This window comes from Cebus imitator, unplaced genomic scaffold (genome assembly GCF_001604975.1).
Source record: "Cebus imitator isolate Cc_AM_T3 unplaced genomic scaffold, Cebus_imitator-1.0 Scaffold55, whole genome shotgun sequence".
NCBI classification, from domain to species: domain Eukaryota; kingdom Metazoa; phylum Chordata; class Mammalia; order Primates; family Cebidae; genus Cebus; species Cebus imitator.
This window is the reverse complement of record NW_016107370.1, coordinates 3105785-3112222: the sequence shown is the minus strand read 5'-3', so window position 1 is coordinate 3112222 and position 6438 is coordinate 3105785.

Here is a 6438-nt window from a genome sequence, read left to right as displayed (position 1 = left end):
ACATGTTAATTTCCCAACTTTAACATTTAAAAATAATGGTAGTTTCAAAGGTTAGATTTGACAGTGTTGAATACAATGAGTTCCAAGTTTCTCTTCAAAGAATCAATATACCAGCACATTCAGTTTCCATATTCTTTGTTCTCCATTCTAACGTTTAACTTCCTCATTCTCTTCATCTCCTTGCCTCTAGTTTCAGTAAACGACCTTCCTGCCAGCTCTAATCAGTAGTTCATATCTGTACCCCTGGTCACCTGCTTCAGCCTGGGTCACCTCTGGTCATCTGCTTTTGACCTGAGTCACCTTTAGTCACCTGTTCCATGACTTCTCACCCCACCACTCTAGCTCGTACCCCTGTTCTCTTTAAAATAGCCAATCAGAATCAGCTTACACTGTGTGGTCCAAACCTAGCCAATAGAGGAATGACACAGCAGTAGGGCCTACCTGCATCAGAAATAAGAACCCCTTCCCTTGCCTTGTTCAGGTGTGCTCTCGCCATTGCTTCATCAAAGAGACACATCCTTCTATAGAAGTAAAAATTGCCTTACTAAGAAAATATGTGTTTGAGTGCTATTTCTTTTGCAGCATGAAAAATTTGCTTCTAACCACAGTGACAATGAAAAACATCAGAAGACTCATGGGTGAAGTCATTTTTCCATATTGGAATCCTTGTGTCCTTGTATTTGGGCTAGTACACTGAGTCAATACCCTAAGGAGCAAACATTGTGTAGCAGCTCACATTGTACTCTTCGAAGAAACCCCCAAGTGGAAAGCAAAAGGCATGTATGCTGAATGGTATTTGTGGCTTGATATAAAAAAATAAATTAACTATTTCTGCACAGGTTCTTCCAAAGTGTAGTTTACGTAATGGAACCAAACTGTTACCAGAAAAAAGAAATCTATTGGACTATGAAAACAGCAACAACAAAGTGTAATATTCAAGGTCCCCACGAGCTTTACTGGTATTTTAACTTCTGGTCTGGTTTGAACTTTGTCCACTCCAAATCTCATGTTAAAATCCCCATTGTTGGAGGTGAGGCCTAGTGGGAGGTATTTGGGTCCTGGAGGCAGATCCCTCATGAATGGCTTGGTGCTTTCCTCAAAGTAGTGAGTGAGTTCTTGCTCTAAGTTCATAAAAGATGTGATCGTTTAAAAGTGTGTGGCATCTCTCACACCCCCTTGCCCTCTCTCTCACTATGTGGCCTGCTGGCTCCCTTTTGCCTTCTGCCATGATTGTCAGCTTCCTAAGGCCCTCACCAGAAGTAGATGCCAGTACCATGCTTCGTGTACAGCCTACAGAGCCATGAGCCAAATAAACATCTTTTCTGTATAAATTACCCAGTCCATTGCTTTTCTACCTTTTGGCTAAGATCAAGCATAAATTACCCAGTCCAAGATATTCCTTTAAAACAATGCAATGGACTAACATAACTTCCATGTGTAATATTCAATTAATAGTCTTTCCTTTTTTAATAAATTGTAAAACAAAAATAAAAAGTCTGTGACAGAAATATTGAGATACAAGCTAACAACATATATATTTTAGTCATTTTTTATTCTCATTTCTTATTTTGCTTGTGTTATACTGTCTCTCTTATTAAAGTGAATATGATGTTCATTTCTTGCCAGGTGATGGAAAGAAAATAATTTCCTTTCAACAAAAAATATGAATACCAAGAACTTGTCTGAACATTTTAATAAACAAAATGACAAAAGATTACCTAAAAAAGTATATTTAGTTTTTGGAAATAAGCATTATCTTCAAATGTGATCTTGGAAATACAATAAATGTGGTTTTTTTTTCTCCTTTACCAGTCAGAGAGAGCAACTGTATAATGCAAAATGAAATTTAGAGTATTTTATGAAGAATTACAATTAGCTAATGTTTTTTCAAAGCCTCTTTCATGAGAGCTACTGTGGTAATCTGCTTAAATAGCTCTCCAATCTTCACAACTACCCTCAAAAATATGTGAGTATTATTATCTTTACATGTAGAAAGAAAATTAAGAGAAATTAAGAAAATTTTCAGCATATCAAATTTTAAGTGGCAAAGCCAGAGTTAAACCTGGTCCATTTGCCACTAATGTAAATGTTGGTATTATGGTACTGTGGGACTATCTAAATCATAAATTTATCAAATATTTGGACTTTATCCTAAAACCATATACAAAACCTTGCAAATTACACAACTAATTTATTGTAGAAAAACCTCATGGGAAGGGAACTTTGCATGAGCAAATATTTAGGGTGACCCTATTACTAGTAAATATGTTTTTCCTAAAAACTTTAGGAAGTATAAAGTGTTATAATAGAGTCTCTATCCCCAGAGAAAAAACCAAGGGAAACATAATTTATAATGAACAGTGTGAGTAGTAAGTCCTACGAAACGTAAGTGGTAAGAATGTATGAAGAGGAGGAATTAATGTGGGATGAACTTAACAAGAAAGAGACTTCAGAGTGGATGGAAGAGGGACTTACCTGTGAAGGGACTTATCTTGAGTGGCTGCAGTGTATGGGAATCACATTCAGGGCTTCCTAACCCAGTGTCCACGGGAACACGAGCCAGCTTCAAGGATTGTGGAAAGGCTCTCAACTCATTTGTGAACATTTCTGAGCACTTTTCTAGGAAGGAACTCATGGTCTTTGGCACATTTTCAATTATGTCCATGACTCAAAAGAGATGAAAGACCCCTGAGAGAAAGAAATATGAAACAGAAACTCATGTCTGTGGCAAGAAAAACACACACAAATGTGGGCATGCAAGAGATGTGTTATTGAACAGTAAGTTCACAAGTTCTGCCATGCTCAATGTACCTCCATTTATTTCTCTGCAGGAATATAGGGCTCCCTCTAACAAAGAAATAAAGAGAGACTGATTGAGTCCAGGTCTTAGAAACACTCAATTTCCAGATCAAGGACGTGGTAAATGATTTTTACATCAGCTTTTTGCAGAAGTGCATTCCATGAGGTCAATGCTCAGGAACAATTAATTTATTATGGTTTCTAAGAAACACTAGGGGAGAAGAGATTGTTACATACACAATCTAATGTAACAGGGAAGCTCCAAACTTACTTTGTTTAAATATTTTACAATGTTCATAATTCAAATAGTAATAGCAAATAACACGTTTATATTTCTATTTGATATTTCTCATTTATCCATTAAAATGATGCTGCTTTATTTACAAATAGAACATATATTCTGATTTTGTGGCTACAAAAATAAAACACAATCCAACTTAAAGGATAGTATCATGTTCAAAACATAGCTAAAAAGAAAAGCTTAGCACATAAAAGATGCAACTGAACATAAACTGCATTTATCTGCCATTAATTTTTAAAATTACTCTGGATCATACAATAAATAAATGTTCTTTACATAAATTAGAACATTGACATTAGTAAGTGAGAGTATAGAAAATACCAATAATCATATGATCCAGTGGTAACCACTATTCACCCTCTGATATATTTTTTCAACACTCAACTTTCATATACCTTTGTTTACAAATATTACAGCAGATATTGTTTGGAATATTGCCTTTCTCATTTAAAAGTATGTCATTTCCACCACACGAAGAGTATCTTTCTACCTCATTTTAATAATTACATAGTAAACACTGCAGAGATAAACTACCTTTATTATTTTTTTATTTTACTTTAAGTTCTGGGATACATGTGCAGAATGTGCCAGTTTATTACATAGATATACATATACCATGTGGTTTGCTGCATCCATCAACCCATCATCTAGGTTTGAAGCCCTGCATGAATTAGGTATTTGTCCTAATGCTCTCCATCTCCTTGCCCCTCACCCCTTGACAGGCCCCAGTGTGTGATGTTCCCCTCCCTGGGTCCATGTGTTCTCATTGTTCAACTCCCACTTATGAGTGAGAACATGTGAAACTACCATTATTTTAACCAGTCTACTGTTTTGATTGCTTTGATTATTCCTGATCTCCAAAGTTCTTGTTATGTAAGCTAAGTGAGTGCTGGAAGAAAATTGCAAGAAGTTCTTGTTTTCTAAATCTACGTGCATGATTTTTCCAGGACTGTCATAACAAATTACCACAAACCAGGTGGCTTAATACAACAAAAATTTATTCTCTCATAGTTTTGGAGACTAGAAGTCCACAATTTGGTGTTAACCGAGTCAGGCTCCCTCTATGGGCTCTGGGCTCCTTCCCTCTGCCCTCACTTCTGGTGGGAGCCAACATTCCTTGGCTTGTAGATTCATCCTCCAATCTGCCTTCATCTTCATACAGCCTTCTCCCTTGTGTGACTCTGTTTTGTCACATGATGTTTTCCTCTCTTTGTGTAGTTGTGTCCAGATTTCCCCATTTCCCTTCTTCTTATAAGGAAAGAGTCACTGGTTTTGGGGCCCACCCTAACCCATTATGACCTCATCTTAACTTGATCACATCTTCAAAGACTTTATTTCTGTAAGATCACATTCACTAGTGCAGCGGTTTAGGACTTCAACATGTTCAGACAAAAGAGGGAAACATAATTTAACCTACATTACATGTGAACCTGAAGATAAGGGAGGATTCTAGCCATCACCAAGGCATCAGATCCTGTAGCTGAGCAGCAGCAAAAAAGACCTGGGAGCTGAGCAGCAGGTAAAAGTTCAGAAGTGGCCCTTTGCAAGTGGCTCAGAAACTGGGTTAAAGCTGAGTCCACAAGAGGCAAGATCAGTGGGTTAGACTGTGGGGAAGTGTAAAGGGAACTAGGGCTGGGCTGACCCAAATACCCTATTTATTCACCCCATCTGCACACACATATCCCATCCATCCAGTAAAGTCCAGAGGTTGGTCCCATAACTTCATCTCTTAAAATTCATCTAACGCTTATCTCTTTCTTTAAATTTCTGTGGTGTGCTCCATCCATCCCAACTTCATTTAAATATTTTATTACAAGCTGTCTGGTCATATATTTTAATTGTTTTATCTCTTCAATAGGCCTGCAAGGTGCCTGAGATTAGATGCTGTACCAGATTTTTCTTTGCTGTCTCATAACCACAACCATCTTAATGCTGAGGATTTAGAAACTATCTGTTGCACATAAAATATCTATTGAAGAAAATAATTATTGCCTTGACTAAGAGAAGGTGACTAAGAAGCCTCCAACAGAAGAAGCCTCCAACAGATCCATAGCACATGGGGCACGGCAAGTGACCTGGAATCTGATATCCAGAGTCAACAATTCTAAACTTCAAGGAAATCTATGATGCCTCTCTCACTTGTATTCATGTCCCATCTGCTGCCACTGTAAAAATTACTCTCTCCATGTAACCATTGTTTGACATTTCTCTTCCCTAAGCAGGATTTCAATCACACACTTCGAGGTTTTATATAGAAGCTAGACTCAGAACACACAAGAGGTTGTTGTGAGAACCAGCATTTGTGTGGTCCAAGCACAGCCTGCAATTTTGCACTCCATTAGTACCTAGGAGGAAAAAGCCCTGTGCCCTTTGGCTGTATTTTCCGAGTGCCAACACCACTGCCCCATGAAGCCAGCCTACCCCTGTGAATGAATAGGCAAGCTGAGATGCAATGAGTTTCCAACATCAGATCTGAATATTGCCCGGATTGCTAGCAGAAACCTGCCTAGATTAATTTGCAGTCACCAACCGACTGCATTCTCGTGCCTTTCAGCTAACAAAGGCATTAGCTCACAGCACTTCTAAGAGCTAAATTACTCTTTTAACAGCAATTATAAGAGTCCTAATGAAAAGCTGAAGATTTGGAGAATCGATGTGCTTCCTTTACTTCTAAATCATTGTGTCAGATTTCCTCCCTGAATTATAATTTTATGCCACGAATGACGAAAATGCACTTTCAAAGCACTGAGTAAAAAAGCTACATTTTTGTGCATTCTAAGCCTCCTTTTAAGAAAAATCATGTTTATTTCTCCATTGTATGGGCATAAAGAGGGAAATCATATTTTGAATAATTACAGGAAACAGTCTGCTACAAATGATATATATGATAAAGTACCTATTAATTACAATTAGGTTAAAATTTTAGGAAAATCACAAAATAGATCAATTTATTCCCACACATCGTTCTCTAACTTCACACACAATTAATTAGAGGATAATGTGAAATATAAGCATGGAGCCATGTGCCTTCATTGCATTTCAACTTGATCCTTACTGTCAGAGGTATGTGAACCATGGCAACTCCATCTTAAATAGGAGCTAGGTAAAATGAGGCTGAAACCTACTGGGCTGCATACCCAGATAGTTAAGGCAATCTAAATCACACGATGAGCTAGGAGGTCGGCATTAGATACAGGTCATGAAGACCTTGCTGATAAAACTGGCTGCAGTAAAAAAGCTGACTAAATCCCACCAAAATCAAGATGGCCTCAAGAGCGACATCTGGACGTCCTCACTATTACATTCCCACCAGCACCATGACAGTTTACAAATGCCAT